This window comes from Anomalospiza imberbis, chromosome 1, assembly GCF_031753505.1.
Source record: "Anomalospiza imberbis isolate Cuckoo-Finch-1a 21T00152 chromosome 1, ASM3175350v1, whole genome shotgun sequence".
Lineage (NCBI taxonomy): Eukaryota > Metazoa > Chordata > Aves > Passeriformes > Viduidae > Anomalospiza > Anomalospiza imberbis.
The window spans coordinates 28,557,855-28,574,365 of record NC_089681.1 but is presented as its reverse complement, the minus strand read 5'-3'; the positions used below and the strand labels follow the sequence as shown (position 1 = coordinate 28,574,365).

The following is a 16,511-nucleotide window of genomic DNA, read 5'->3' as shown; positions in this document are numbered from 1 at the left end:
CAATGCACTTGCTTTGTAAAATATGAGTATCTTCAGCTTTTAACACTAGTATCTACACTGTCAATTTTTTCCTATTTAAAATTTCTTTTCCTAATTAAGCTACTTTTGCAGCTAATAGTGATATTTACAAAATAAAAGCTCGAGAAGCTGAAGTTGACCATTCACTGAAATCTAGCAATCATTATTATAGACTTCAGTATTCTTCATGGAATTTTATTCTCTTCTTGTTTCATTTTCTTAGAAATGTGAAACAGGTTGCAATATTTGAAGTGCTTGAACTTCTTTAAGCCTTCTTCAGTGCTTAAGGAAACATAGAAAAACCCAGGAATATTTTTTAGCCTATATTGTTTTCTGCTGGTTTTTTGTCTGTAGATTTTAGAAATCCCAGTAAGGCAAGCAGCAGCTGTGAGTATGAAATATGGCAATGGATACACATGGCTCTGGTAGTGTAAAGTCTCTGAAGTGTGCCTTGTGCAATGCCATTTTAACCACAAGGTTATCATTTCCAAAGAGAAACAAATGTAAATAAGGCAGATTTGCTACTATAAATGTTGTAATTTGCATGTCTGGATGAAAAGCTGGGAGTTTGACTTAAATTTTTCAGATATAATAGAAAGTTCAAATTCTTTCTGATGTCATTCCGAACATTTCTGATGTATTGATTTTTATTTTTGATTTATTAACTTTTAATTTTCTCCAAATGTATGTTTCCATTATTGACTTCAAAGTATCTAACACAGGCTCCAATGTAAATTGTAGTGAGTTATCTTAAACAGAGTTTTGCATTATAGTATACTTAGGATGGTGAATCCCAGATTTTGAGGCAAAGCACATGGTGTTTGCAAAATTTTGTCTTTCCTTTTATTTCTTTGTAAAAAGCTTTATTTGTTGACTTTTACTTTTGCAAAGTCACATATTTTAGCCAGTGCCAACATCCTTTGTCACATTTGCATTTGACTTGTGTTTTTTTTTTCCAAGATCATATGAGGTGATTAATGAATTGACTAAACTACATATCTCTTTTTCATGTTTGCTTTTAAAGTAGTGGAAAGAACTTCAAATTAATCATCAGTAGTCTATAAAGAATTTAACCAAGTAGCACTTCATCCTGTGGTGTGTTTTTATCACCTCTATCAAAATGTATTTATGGTGTCCTTCTCAAATGTGTGTCTTCTGTTCTCTTACTACAATTTATTAATCTGACAAATATGATAAACGTTCTTGGCAGCATTGAAAAAGGGCATTCAGCAAGGTTCACTCAATCTCCCTGATTTTACAGCAGCAAAGTTCTGCAGAAGAACTGCATCTTTGGTGATTTATTATATTGTAACACTGATTCTCTGACCCATTTCTGCTGTTGTGATCTGTCTTGGGTTACTAGGCATTGCAGGGCACACCTTCTTGCAGTTTTGCCATTGGAAAAAGAGGGGTGTAAAGATGAGCAACTTAACTTAACCCTGAGTTTCATAGGTCTGTGCCCCAGGGCAAGGCACTGGACGAGAAGGTTACTACATTTCAAGAAGTGGAGCATTTCTCATCCTTGAGTGGCACCCAAACATCCAGTAATGTTGTGGGAAGGCAGAAAAGAGATGGGAAATTCAGGAGATCAATTTGATTCAGTGCTCTGGAAAAAGCCAGAGACAGCACAATGTGGCACCATACTGATGGCATCTAGCTGTAGCGGTACTCTCAGAGATGGTGGTGATGCAAAGAAGACTGCTTTTGTCTAGTAGCATCCATTAGCGTGCAATAGCCTCAATTAGCAATTTCAGAATAATTTCCCCCATTCTTTTATTATTATTACTATAATTTTATTGTTTTGATTTTTAATTTTAATTTCTGTGCCATATTGTCTTTGAAATTTTGTATATATTTCTCATTCCCCTTGCTGAATTAAGCTAAATTTGAAACCCTTCTTGTGGAGTATTTCTACCATCTGCTCTCTGTAGCCATTATTCAAATTTTTTGCAACCCTCTGTTCCAGCAGGGGTAAATCTAGCGCAGATTTCCTGACTGACATATTTTTTCCCTGCAATATGCCCCAGCTGGTACAGATCTGTAATTCTGTGGGGTTGGGTAGGGGTGAAGGGTTATGCTTACATTTCCAATTATTTCAAAATCTGTCTCACAGGAAATCGTCATCTCATAGATTTTACAGACTGCATAAAGAGAAAGAGTTATTTTGAAATTTCTTCCTCCTTACAATCTCAGCCTGTACTAGAATCCTACAGATCCTGAATACTCCAAATTGTTCACAGCACTGAACAAAGCTCATCACATGCCTGTACTGGCTATTCCTTCTGTTACTGAGAACACAGGCTCCTTTTTGTTTTGCTATTATTAAGGTGTTGCAGTAGTCTGCCCTGCCTCTGGTGATATTCACCTGATATAACAAGAAGAATGATTTTCCTACTTCTTGCCTTATGTCACTTTCTCTTAGTAATTCAGGGGTTTTGAAATGCAAACCCAAGGTACTCAAAGTATCAATGGATCTGCATAAACACTTCACAGTTAAATTTTTGTGAAAAATTAAAAGGAATCAGGAAGAGTAATGTGCATCTTACTGTGAAAAGAGGACCCTTAAACTGCATTACAAAGTACCATAATACCTATAAAGAGATAACTAAACACCCTCCATGCTGATGGGCATACATGTCAGCTGAGAGATATAGGCAGTTCTGGTCTATTTATGGCCTCTTCAATTAAGGAGCCTTTAAGAACAGTATCAAAGTAACTTCACAGCCAGCAGAAGTCTTTTCAGCTTTCAGCAAGTGTTTATTCATTTTATAGACAGACATACTTTCCAAACAACATGAGAGCACTGTGCAGCCTTCACCCTGCCACAAATTTCCAAAGCTGTGTGGGGACCACTAACATAATGTCCAGGCCACACAGATGGAGAAAATGATGAAAGATTTTAAATACAGAAATACACTTCATACCACGTACTAAGAAGGACTGTAGGTCACCACTCTTGCTCTTCCTTTTCTTATGGCTGTTATTTGTTGTAGATTTATAGCTTTTTTTTTTTTTTTTTTACTATTTCTAGGAGCCTGGCTTTTTTATCTTAAAGAATTTTGATCTCTTTGCATGTTGTGCAATGCTCTATGTGTTAGCATGAAACATCTGTCATAAGTTTCAGGAGAGCACAAGTGACACTGCTGCTGCTTTGATAGACATTCCAACTGCCCAGAAGTTTTATTTCAGTCACTGGGCTGATAACCTCCAATCCTGCATATTGCCTCACTTTTGTGGAACTCAACAGTTTTTTGGACATTTGGACTTCTGTAGAGTTAAAATCTATTTAGGTGGCATCATCCAAGAGTTACAAGACAAAGAGAGGTGGAGATTGGCCTCATATAAGGGTCTTAATCCCCGGAACAGAAAGCTAGCCTGAAGATCTGTGGAAGTAGTGAAAGCTCTTGCTTTTTAGTACAAGGCCAACTTTAACAAAGGTGTAACATGGATGAGTAACACCAAAAGCTGGTAATTCAGATTTGCATGGTTGTAACTTCTGAGACACCAGAAAATCTCCTTCTAGATAGACCACATGCTACCTTGTCTTAGGTTGGAAATGCAAGATGTGGCCAGGGGTGTGTATTCTATTGCCATCCGTGGGGCAGTTATCTTCTGTTAATCAGGCCACCTGTGAAAACCAGGAGGGGCAGTTTCCTTTATTTCTTCCACTAATCAATCCTCCCTCTGGGACATATCTTCTGTTAATGGGCTATCGAGTGTCACTGCATGACTGATTAAAGTACATCATCCCATTGTGAGATGTTTTGCCCAGGGGGAGGAGCCAAGCATTCCTACCTGTATATAATCTGACATTTGGAACACCACAGGCAGCTTTATCCCACTAGATTATCAGAAGGTTAGCTTTCTTTTCTGCAACAGATTCCCAGAGGAAGACCAGGCCCATGTACACCACCACTGGACCTTCAGAGGAAATCCCTAAACAGGATCACTGTCTCAACAGAACCATACCTGTCACTGCAGGAGGACTGCAGCCACCATTTATTCTGACTTCTACCAACACCCTGACCAACAGGGTGTCAGGTTGTACTCTGACTCTGTCAGTGTTGTTTTATATTACTGCGTTTTTATTTTTATTTTTCCTAATAAAGAACTGTTATTCTTACTCCCATATCTTTGGCTGAGAGCCACCTTAATTTTGAAATTATAATAATGTGGAGGGAGGGGGTTTACATTTTTCGTTTCAAGAGAGGCTCCTGCCTTCCTTAGCAGACACCTGTCTTTTCAAACCAGGGCATACCTGGAGAAGGTGTATGAGCTCTGGTTCCATCTTCAAATGGGCTAGAGGCTGAGGCCGGGCATAAGGCTTCCAGTTACTGCCCATTGTGTGGCCACTAACAAATTTAGGAGATTCAAATGTAGTTCTAACAATAATAAAAAGTGATTCAACCAAGAGAAAAATGAAGGAGAGAGATGAAGCTAAAGCTCAGCATAATTGGAACAGCATCTATGGGTTATCTAAATATTTAGATTAGGTGATCTAATGGTAAATTTTATGAATCTTTGCATAAAATACTTAAGTTTATTGCTTCATGAAATTTTCTACAGTCACATAATGAAGTGGAAAAGTTTCCACTTTAAAAAGTCTCCATTTGAGAATATTGGAAAAATTCCTTGTCTTTGCAGTCGTTACAAAAACATTTAAAGCAAGGTCATTTCCCACTGGAGTTTTCCTTAGTGGAGCAGTATGTGTAAATGCAGTTTGTCTCAGGGCTCAGCTTCAACTAGAGTGAATTTTCTTATCACACCAAATTTTCTGAGTTTATCTTAGAATATTGTCCACATCACATCAGGGTGAGTCAGAGGATTTTCAAGGTGGTGGAGAAGAAAAAAAAATCTGTAGTTTAATAAACAGCTTGTTGATCAGAGCTATGTGAGAGACCAAAAATTAAGTTCCTATCATGATTTGTAATAGCAGTTAATTCTGGATTTCAGATAGCCCAAAGGAGTCTTTGGTTATTTGTGGTTGGAATGTTCACTGTCTTCTTATTTTTAACAAAAATTTAGTACAGAAGCAGAGAAACCTTTTTTTTTTTTTTTTTTTTTTTTTTTCCCTACAGCTACTATATTCTCACCTTTGTTTTTGCTTTGGTCTAACAACACATATACATCTCTACCTTTTTTTCTTATGGTGTTCATTTGCAGCATATTTTTTCTCCTTCAATTTGTCCTGTTTCTTGCACCTCCTCCCTTGTACTTTCTAGGTGTCTCCTTTCAAGATCTGAAAGTACTGCTAAATAAAGATAAGCCAATAGTTAGTCCAATCCCAGGCAGTCTTTTGTTCAGGTAATTGCTCGGAACCAAGCAGCTCTTAAGTCCCCTGACTTCCGGGACTGAGATTGACTGATGGAAAGATTAAGTAAGGCAGAGATTTATAGCCAGCCTAGTAAGAAGAAAGCAAAAATGTAGACTCATTTAAATAAGGTGGTTTTGGAGGGTGGTTTTTTTGTTTGTTTGTTTTTTGTTTTTTTTTTTTTTTTTTTGTATTGAGGTTGCATCCTGAATGTTATCTGAAGTCATATAGATCAGAGCCAAGCTCCTTTGGCTGGAGAAGCGAGCACCCTTCCAGCCACTCCTGAGTGGTGCTGGAGCTGTGCTGGTAGTGCTCCCACAGCAGATATAACACCCTGCAGGAGAGCTAACTTAAAGAAGAAATTTTACCCAGCCTCTCAGTGAACATAATGTAATTCTTACAATAAAGCCTGTAATTTAGATTTATACTTGATTTATTTGCTTTGGTCTCTCACTTGCTAAAGGTATTTTCTAGTAAATATCGGATGACACAATCCATTTAAAACAAATGAAATTGGCCTTGAAACCTTTGTCCCCATCTTATCAATATGACCACAACAGATTCTGGGTAATTAATAGTAACATTTTGCAAAAAAACCCCAAACCCCACCATAACCTAATTTATATATGGATACAAACATTCTAATCTGTACTAAAAATTATTTAATAATTAATATTTACATTTAGCAATCTATATCTAAATGACATAATAATGAGAAAATACATAAAAATATATTCATAAACATGAGAAAATGTCCCAGGGCTCAACAGCGAATCTGAGTAAATGCATTTGTAATATTGCCAGCAGGTTTTTTTGTTTAACTCTTTTTAAAGAAGCACTGAATAATGGAGAAACAATGCTGTGTGTTAGCCTCTTTTTAAAAAGATTAGCATCTATAAAATGACTGAAATTTTTACATAGTTTGAAATCATAGTTAGATCATTTAATGTAAATTGCAATATCATGGTGTCTCCTGAGTCATAGTCAGTATTACAGCCGTACAGCTTCCGGGTCAAACACAGTTTAGATGACTACCCCTGGTGCAAACCAGCAACAGAGCTCTTTTCCTCTCATCCTACACATCATCTATATGCTTGGGAGGTGAGGCCAAAGCACCCCCCTTTTCTTTCCTTTGGACATTATGTGTGTGAGTAACAGAGAGGAGAACCATGCTTGGAGATGATGGCTTCCACAGGGAACTTGGGGGAATAAGCCTGCAAACTTCACCACATCTGTAATTCATAGCGTGGGATGTCCAGGTTGTGCCTTTTCTAACATGGCTGTTCACTAGTGGGAGAAACCCTTTGTGTTGACAGTCCAGAGACATTTTGGCTTAACAAGTCAAAGAGAAAAACAAAAAAAAAATTGGTAAATTTCAGTACAAATCTTTTCATATCTGTGTTATATAGCGTTGATCTTTGGGCTCTAACGTGAATAAGATTTTCCCTCATAATTTTAAAACTGTGCATTACAATTTAATCTCTGGTCCTCAGACTACTAATCCTGTGAAGAGTATTCCCTCAGTAAGCTGTTTGGTAATGGTCTTGATGTTCAGACAAGCACAACAATTCTGAATTAAATATTGAAGCGATGGAAAGATAAAGAATGCAGAAGACATCAAAGTTCTTAGATTGATGTACTTAGATGTTTCTATTATCTGTTTCAAGAGTTATCCAACATGATTTATAATTTCTATTAAAAATAGCAAAACACTGTCTGTTCTGTATCTAAGCTAGTGAATATCCCTCAACCTTTGTTTTATGTCATTCTAAGAAAAAGAGTACATGTTTACCCACATACTTCACCCTCTAGTTTTTGCTCAAAGCACAGCTTTAGCTACAATAACAAAGAGGAAATCAATCTTTCTTGAATCCCTAATTTCCCATGGAATTAAATGCTTCTTTTTCCTGAGAGAAATGTTTCAACTTGTGGGTTGGGTAATCTCTTCACTTTTCACTCTTTAACCGTTTTGAAAAAAAAAATAAAGAATACAATACTAATCTTCATTCTCTTCTATGACTTTGTGCTCTAAGCCCTTTGTAAAACACATCTATTCTCTGAGAGTAATTTACAGTAAGGTTTTTACTTAAAGCAAATGTGGGGTAAGAGCCAGCTCTGTCAAGATTCATATCTGGGAAACAACATATCTAAACTTAAAAGAATTAGTTCACTGACAACTTACTGTCTAACTGTTGCACTTAAATATATATATATAAGTAAAAATAGATTCTTTGTCACTGGCTATATTTAGAAAATATTTTTATCAGATATTCTCTGGAAACAATACAGTGAATTCCAAGGGCTAATCCAACAAGATAGAGTATTACCTTATTCTCTGAACAAACCTCAAATAGAACTAAATATGAAGTACCTTTACTTCCAAAAACTGGAGAGTTTAATGTACAAGAATGAAGGATACTATTTTTTTTTTAATATATTTGGTCCAAGATATTAATTATCTAAAAAAAATTCATCTGTTGGAATATGAGAATATTTCCCATTCTCTGCTTTGACAGCTGAATATTGCATATGTCTCCATAATAGTTTTCAATCCTTCTTTAAACCATAAAAAGTGTTAAAGGCCACATGGGAAAACTGATTTTGAAGGAAAATTTGGGATCTAAAATATTGGTTTGATTCTTTAGGGAAGGGTCAGGTGGGCCCCTGTTTTATGAACATGGTCTCAGTTCCGTTTGTACATGTAGAATTCTGGAGAGAAATTTGAGGGTAGTCCCATATCTGCTGGAATGTCAATAAATTTATTTTGTCATGCATCTATCCTGGTCTCAGAAAAGGAAAATGTCTACCAGACTCAAATAGCTAAAGGAATAAAAAAAAAAATGGAAATGGAAGAGTAGGTAGTATTTTTTACTCATGTGATGTGTCCTTTGCAGGAATGAAACAGGATTTATAGTCTTATAGTGCTATTTAAGCTGAAAGCCTGTTTTTCCAAGCAGACGTGTGTATCTGCATTTGCAGCATGCCACTGGCAAGGTAAATGGGATCAGCAGTAAGCTGAAACTGAAAGCTGCAGCTGGCTGACAGTTGCAATTTTACAAAACTCCTTTTTTCCCCTTCAGAGTCTATGCAGATATGAGTTCCAGCCTCCAGCCTCTTTTAACTTTCTTTTTAATTAAAAAGCTTAATTGGGAGTAATAAAAATTCCAATTAAGCTTTTTAAATAAAACCCAAAAGCTCAAAGTGGCTGCGGTTGAAGATAACTGCTACTGCAACCCGTGACTAGCACTGCTGTTTGAACAAGGCATTTGTTTCACCATAATTAATGTTGTGCTTTATGATTGTACCTCCACATCTTTAAAAGATACCTTACTGTGCCTTTAAGTCTCACAGAGTTATTGTTTGCATGTGAAATATGGGAATCCTTCTGAGTTTTGCTAAGTGCAGCACAGGGACTCAAGTCTCTGTGGGTTGCTCTGCATATATTCCCCTCAGCATCATGTCATATGCTACCATGCCACATGTCATATGTGTAAGCAGAAATAGAACCCATAACAAGTCCTGATCAGCCAATTTCCCAGTGAATTCATGTGGTCTTGTAGGCTGCCTAAAATTCCCAGGACTGTTTACTGCTTCTCCTACAGCTTCTTAGGGATTTTTAAAAATTATTATTTTTGCCTTTTTATTATTGACTGATTCCTAGCTCTTGTTTTGAAATCCAGCTTGTGTTGGCTCCAGGTACCACTGGCATTAGGTTCACAGGCTTTTCTCATCAACTTGAAGGACCCAGGTGGTCCTGTCTTTCATTGCTGTTTTTGCTTTCATTTTCTCAGCCATCTGTTTCTGACAAGAATGAATTACAGCCCTGTTTTCCAATAAGTACATCGATAGTTGTAGCTCAAATGATTACAATTTAAAAATTGTCTTGAAAAGCAAAATATTAACATATAAAACATAAATGCATGTAAACACTCTAAGAACTTTAAAGAAAATAAAAATACTAACCTGCTCAGCTAGTATTTAATTTATTAATAATGTTGAACATATTAAGTTAAATTATGAATAGGATTGATTAAAGAATGGCTACATTACAACACAAAATGTACTTTTTTTTCCCAAATTGAAAGCTTAGTATAGAAATTTAAACCAAGGTTTTTTACTTTCTTTTTGCCCCCAAATTTTGGAAAATAGAAGTATTTCCTCCAAAAAATCCCTTGGCTATCATTACAACAGATCATTTTTCTCTCTACCCCAGCCTGTGGCACTAGAAAATATTCCTGCAACCCAATGCTCTTGTGCAGAAATAATGTGGTACATAAACTGAATGATATGCTTCTGGCAGATGTAATACCCTGTGTCACCAAGTTGCATCTCTGTCTAGGAAAAGTACATTTGCCATAGGCTGTGGGAATAAAGAGAGAGAGAGAGACTTTCTGTAGGTTGGGCTTGCTTGACTCAGCCTCACTTTTCTCAGTCAGAGTTTCATCTGCTGGATCTGGGCTCTCAGTAACAGCTTTATTCAGGAGAAATTGTCAGCTTGAATTACAGGAAGGTAGAAAAGATTATGTTTCAAAAATAGATTTTTTGTGTTTTTTTTTTTCTGCTCCTTCTTTGAAAGTATTTTCTTGAATAAATCACAATATCTAATAAGCCAATGAGTCTTTTAAAGTGGAGTTTTAAGAGTGTACCAGGGTCTTATTGAATCATGTTATCTAGCATTTCAAATCCTCTTGAAGTTAGTTGCAAAGAATAGTACCTATATGTTCAGTCTGAAAAGTTCTAAGATTTTAGTGACTTTGCATTAACAGAAAGATTGCAAACTATCAGTTTTTAAGCTTCACCTTTCTGTCAGTCATTCCTGACAAGGCCAGAATAAGGTAGTAACTACAGTGACTTTAAAGAGGGTGGTTTTTCATTAGTTTAAGCAGAATGTCAATTAAAAAGGAATTGAGATAAAGAATGAGCAACTAGATTAAGTTTACACTTCTTCAAGGATGATAAGAAAAATCCATTTACAGGTTCTATTTCAGACTGAATGTTCTTTCTAAGGTAAAGGCCCCTGATATTATAGCTTTAAAAGTCTACTGGTAATTTCTGAAAAGATTTAATAACTATTGTGTCTGAAATGTTGAAGAATTTTTTAACTGCTGGAAATAATTATTTCTTAACTGAAATGAAAATACTAAAATTAATTTAAATTTAATTTCACACATTTTATGACAGAATGTTATCATCTTCCATAATTTCTTCTGTCTGACTACTATTTGCATTCTCTAAGAAATGACAAAGTCTATTTAAAATGGAAAGAGAATTTTATCTTTCTGTGATCTCTGAATGGGGCTGATTTGCAGCTAAGGAGTGTGGGACACAATGGAAACTGACATATACTAATTTTTTTACTTTTCTGTGATTGTTTGGCAAGACTTTGAGCAACTTAGGAGGAGTTATGAACACAGAATTTAGAAGACTGCATAGGAATGGGGCAACATTGGCCTTTGTCCAGGTTTAATGCAAAAGAGGTTCCTACAGAGATCCTTCCTTCCTTCATCCTTCCATATATCCTTGTTACCCCTTGTGACAACACTGGACTTTAGGGTGCACATGAAAAATATTGTTTCAAGCAGGATCACATAGATATTTATTACCCTTGACTCACATATTTAATTTTTTTTTTCCTTCTTGCAGGCTCGAAATGTTTTCTCTAAAGGAAACTGAAATTGTGATTTGTTACTATGTTCAGAGTTGGGTTAATCATGGATTTCTAATTTGCTCAGAAATGCAGACTAATCCAGAAGGGAAAAGTATTTTGAGGGATGCTTCTCAGTGAGAAGTACAGTATGGGCCACAGTGCATGCCAAAGGATAGGAAGGGTAGTTCAAACAGTTTGGGACTGTTTGAGCACAATCAGCAAATCTAAACACCACCGGGAGATCTATAATCCACTTTTGTATGCTTTACAGAGGCAGCTTTTCTTCCTTTTAATTGTAATCTGAATAGATTGTAGTTTCTGAGCAAATGACACATAAAAACTTGCACCAACAGCTGAAGTTGGGTAAATCATTAATTCCTGATATTATATGAAGGATTTAGTCCTCTTTGCTATTCCTGTGACTACACCCTTAGCAGACAAGTCAGGTGTGGGGTTTTCAGTAGTGAAACAGCTTTCCATTTTGGACTCTTTGCCATGAAATAATAAAGTACTGATTGAAAGAACCAAAACTTTCTATCATTAACAAAACAACAAATATTTTCTCTTATAGGTAATCAAATTTTCTCTTATAAGTAACTAAAGAACAGGAGCAGGATACCCACCCAGTCTGGAGGGGAAGAGAACTACTCTTCAGAGACATACAAAGCCAGAGGAGATGCTGCCAAACTCTGATTCTCCTACACTATTTATACTGCCTGACAGAATGAGTCACATTATGCTACTTTTTAATAGCTTTGTCACCTTCCTGAAATGAATTACATGCTTGCAGAGCAGTGATGGTAAACTACGAGTCATAGTGATCATTATTAGCTTTGCAGCATCCTTAGCATTCAGTACTCATGAATCAGCTGTAATATATTGTGATTAAATAATCTGTCCAGAGAGACATCAGCATTGCATCTGAGGTACAGCCCAGGCTAATACTGTGAAATCAGCTTTGATACAGTCTGTAAAGTTAGGTCTTGCTATATCTCTTTGAATCAGGGCAAGATTTGGCTGATTCCTCCTGATCTAGAAATTATTGAGCAGTTATTGAGAAATTATTGAGCTTTTTCAGATGTACTTCAGTGCTTTGGTGTTATTATTTTAAGACTGATGTGTTTCCCACTCTTTCGATTAGCTATGTACACATCAGTGCAGCAAAACCTCACCTAAAGCATGGCCGTGATGGAGGGTATTCTTTTGAACCCAGTATTCCAAGATTTCTTCATGGTTTTGAAGGTTTCAGCTGCATCAATTTTTTGTCACCAAGTTATGCAATAGATTTTGTTTCCACTACAAAAGCTGTGGCATGAAAAAACCATGGGATGATGTGAGGAGCTTATGGCAGCACTAAGCTGAATTTGTAAGGCAATAGCCTGGCACAATTGCTGGTTACAGAAAATAGCCCCCAGAAGCGGCTTGGAGAAGTCATCTACATAGTGCACATGCTGAAGCTCAGTTAGCACTTTGATTTATTCTGAGAAATGCTCATTTAACCTCCTCTTACAAATTTCCCATAGCACTGGGGAAAGATATAGATTTACAGCTTTCACCTACCAGTGTAAACCAAAAGTGGCAAAGGCCAGAAATTGTGGTGCTGGCCAAACAAGAGGTGTTTTTAGCTGATTTTTTTTTTCTTTTTGGTGCTGTTGAATTGATCTTCCAATCTGTATAGAAGGGAGACAAATGTAATGTGCATAAGAAGTCTTTACCATTCATTTAATAATGGCAGAGCTGTTGTGTTTCAATTGCACAGAGATTTGAGAGTGCTCTAAAAACCTCATATGGAAACCTCATATGATCATCTGGTTAATGCAACCTTTTTCCAACCAAACCTCTATAATTCACCTAACAATGAAGAAAGAACTACAAAAAACAAGGCTTATAGCTTGCCAAACACTAGTTTCACAAAACAGCTTTTGTATTTAAGGTACATTAATGTTTCTTGCTGTAGTAGTACACATGATGATGTGATTTAATGGGCTGTTAGCACAACGACGCTCTGTGCCTTAAAAGTGACACAAATTTCTGTACTCCATTTGGAGTCATCAGTGTCTTTAGAGGCAACGGGATGTGTTCTTCAATTATGTTTTTGCCTATTGTCTGATGGTGAATTTAGGATTTTATGGATTTCAAATATATTTTTTCTGACAGCTTTAATTGTTGACTTTCTTTAGTCAGCACCTGATAAATTTATACCAGTGGCTGGTATAGACATCTTGTACAGTTGAAAGTGGCATTTAGCATTTTGGGGCAAACATACATGTGTTCAGAACTCGAACTTTCTTTAACAGGCAGTATCATGCTGATAAACTGTGTGTGCCTTCTACAAATGAACCACTACAAGAGTCAAAGTATGAAAACCAAATCTCTGTACGTTGGCACTAAAGAGTGAGGGGTAAGTGTAGGGTGTGGGAACATCTGATTGAATACAAATGGGCTGTTATCTTAGTCAAATCAACATAGACTTTGCAGTAGTTTGAAACAAAGCCTCTGTTTGGTTTAAAACAGAGGGTTTCTTTACAGAAGGAAGCAGATCTAACATGCAGGGAGAAGTTTGTCTCCCTCAGTAGTATTATTTACAGACTAATTTATTCTATCTATATTTTATTTTGGAGTCAGAAAAATATACAAATCCATTCAGTGCCCTGCATCTGTTGTGTGTCTTCTCCTCAGGAGTTAGATGAGGCATGATGGAGCTGCTTCTGCACGTCCTGAGTGCTGTATCTCCTTTGGGATGTGAGGTGCTCATGCTGGGCCTAGGGAAGAGGACTTCAGGAATCCATTTCTCCTGTCCCAGAGGAGACCCAGCTGTGCTGCCTGATCAGGAAGTCTAGTTGGGATGGGTAAACCAGGACAGTTCAGGTATTACTCAGAAGAATGAGATCAAGATACTTAAGACAGTAGTTATGAAATAAGACCTGCAGACATAGGTTCTGCCTGGCTAACACTGCATCAGCCCCTTTCTACAGGTTTGGGCATAGGACTGGGGAATTAATTTGCTTTGGGATGGCTTGGCAAAGAATCTATTGCTTTAATTCAGTGAGGCAGTACTTTCCACCACCAGGATGTGGCATTAGTGGTGTGTACTGTTCTGTGAGGGAACAGGCTGAAGCTGTCTAAATATTTGTTACAAAACATTAACTACAGCTTCATGAGAACTATTAATAGTCTTTTAGTTTCAGAAGCTGAAGAGGTATATTTATTAGTTCATGGACTGCTAGCTTGTGCAGTCCATGAGTAGAGTTATCTTTCTTCACAGTGACCAGTATGGAGGTGTGTTTTGGATTTGTGCTGAACACAGAGCTGATAATACAGAGGTGCTTTTGTTATTGCTGGGCAGGGCTGGCACAGGGCCGGCGTCTTTTCTGCTGCTCGTACTGCAGTACTGGTGAGGAGACTGGGGGTGCTTGGGAAGTTGGGAAGAGACACAGCCGGAACAGGTGACCCAAACTGACCAAAGGGACATTCCAGACCCCATGACATCACGCTCAATATATAAAGTGGAGGGAAGAAGGATGAAGGGGCAAACGTTCGTGATGGCATTTGTCTTACTGGGTGACTGTTCCACAGGATGGGGCCCTGCTCTCCTGGAGATGGCTGAACTGCTGCCTGCCCATGGGAAGCAGTGAATTAAGCTCTTGCTTTGCTTTGCATGTCTGCATGGCTTTCAATTTCCCTATCAAACTGTCTTATCTCAACCCATGAGTTTTTTAGCTTTTACCTTTCTGATTCTCTCCCCAGTCCTGCTGTGGGGGAGCGGGTGACTGGCGATGTGGGCCTTGGTTGGTGGCCGGGGTTAAACCATGACAGTCCTGTTGGTGGCCAGTGTGGGTTGCGTAGGGTTTGAGATAATGACAGGTTTGATTGGGATATGCTAGATTGGATATTGATCTGTTAGTGGTTAACTAGTAATGAGCAGGGTTCTGTGCTTGCTATGGGTCTTACTCTCCTGACTGTATATTCGAATGTAGTGCTCATTAGTGTCCACTTTTTGCATTAGCTTTTTGTTTTAGCTTTTTGCTAGGATTAGCTAAACCTAACAGAACCTGTGTCCCTATGTGTCTCTGCTGCCTGGCACTGTTAGTGAGGGAATGAAATTAATCTACTATTTGCATTTCAGCTGTGGTTCGGTGGTCACCCTGGTTACCCATATGTGTTGATTCACATATAGCTAAACTCACAGTCATGGGAATTTCACAAATAAATTCCTGTTAAATTCAGGAGAAGTTGAGTTGATGTGTCCTGGAGCCAGGCTGGGGAAAACCCCATGAGAGATAGCCTGTGTACCCAACCTGTCACAAAAGACTGATTCATAAGATTTAAATTAAAAGCTTGATTTTGAAGTTATGTATTAGGAGTCAGTTATTTAAATAACACCCTAACATAATTAATACTATAAGGATTTATAATTACAGCCACCTTTTATGAATTTTAAAGGCAGAGAGACACTGACAAAACATTCACAATGTTTCTGCACTTCACTGGTTTACAAAGAATATTGCTAGTCGGCAGACCAGTGGGGCAAGGACACACAATTGCTTACAACTGCCAAGCAGGTATGCTTAATTTTTAAGCCTGCCAGCCCTGACTTATATTCCTTTATTTTTTTCTGAAATCCTCTTGTATGTCTTAATTATCTTGTGTAGTCTCATAGGATGGATTTGATAAGGAAAAACATTAACTATTAATTTTCATCTTGAGGTCTTAAAATAGCCAATTAAGCTTGTACTACGAGAAAAATGATATAAATCTTCTGTGCCATAGTACAATACCCTGTGTCTCATTAGCATTCAGTTTATATATTCCCTCCAACCATAACCATTCCATGATTCTGTGATTCTATATACTGTGCCCTCTAGCAACGTTTAAGTTTTCAAACCAAGAGGAAACCGACCTTTACAGGAGTACAGGGCATATGAAAATGCTTGGGATAACTGACCTCCCTATCAGCAGTTTGCTCTCAGCTTTTGTAAGATATGTTTAAGATGGATTTGTCAATAAAATTGTGTGCTTTCAAAAATTTGGAGAGGAACAGACAAGATGCTACACAAGAGAAACACTGTAGCTGGTTAACCTAAGGGGTGTGAGGATAGTTTGTAGACTGAAAATATGCCAGCCTTTGTAACCACAATTCTTTTGAGATGCAGCACAAGCCAAGGTTATATAGTTAGAAGATTTGTTTTCTTCTAAAGTGCTTATAGCAAAAAGATAAAAGCAACAAAAAAACCTCAAGGAAATTATGCCTCTTATGATTATCTACCTAATTCTGGTAATCAGATTAACCTTTAGGTGGAACAAGATATGGTTGGGTTTTTTTTTGTTTGTTTGTTTAGTGCTCGAAGTCATATCAGTTAGTCATTGCTAATTTACATCAAGACCTAATTGATAAAAGAAGTTTCATTATGACATTACTTTAAAATATTAAAGTGTCTAGTTTTGTTGCTAAAAGTCTGATTTCGTTGTTCTGGTCAAACACACTCTGAAGCTTCCTTTTACCTGATCTGCTGACCTAGTGTGAAACATGACCTG

The 16,511-nt window shown here is 37.2% G+C and overlaps 1 protein-coding gene across 1 annotated transcript in view; it reads right to left on the bottom strand.

The window, feature by feature from the left end:
- LOC137471568 (fatty acid-binding protein, adipocyte) overlaps positions 1-2,174 on the bottom strand; it is a 190,458-nt gene extending 188,284 nt beyond the window's left edge. The window contains exon 1 of the mRNA XM_068186018.1: positions 2,161-2,174. The gene's annotated coding sequence lies outside the window, so the exon portion shown is untranslated. The remainder of the gene's footprint in view (positions 1-2,160) is intronic.
- Between the last annotated feature and the right edge of the window lie 14,337 nt (positions 2,175-16,511).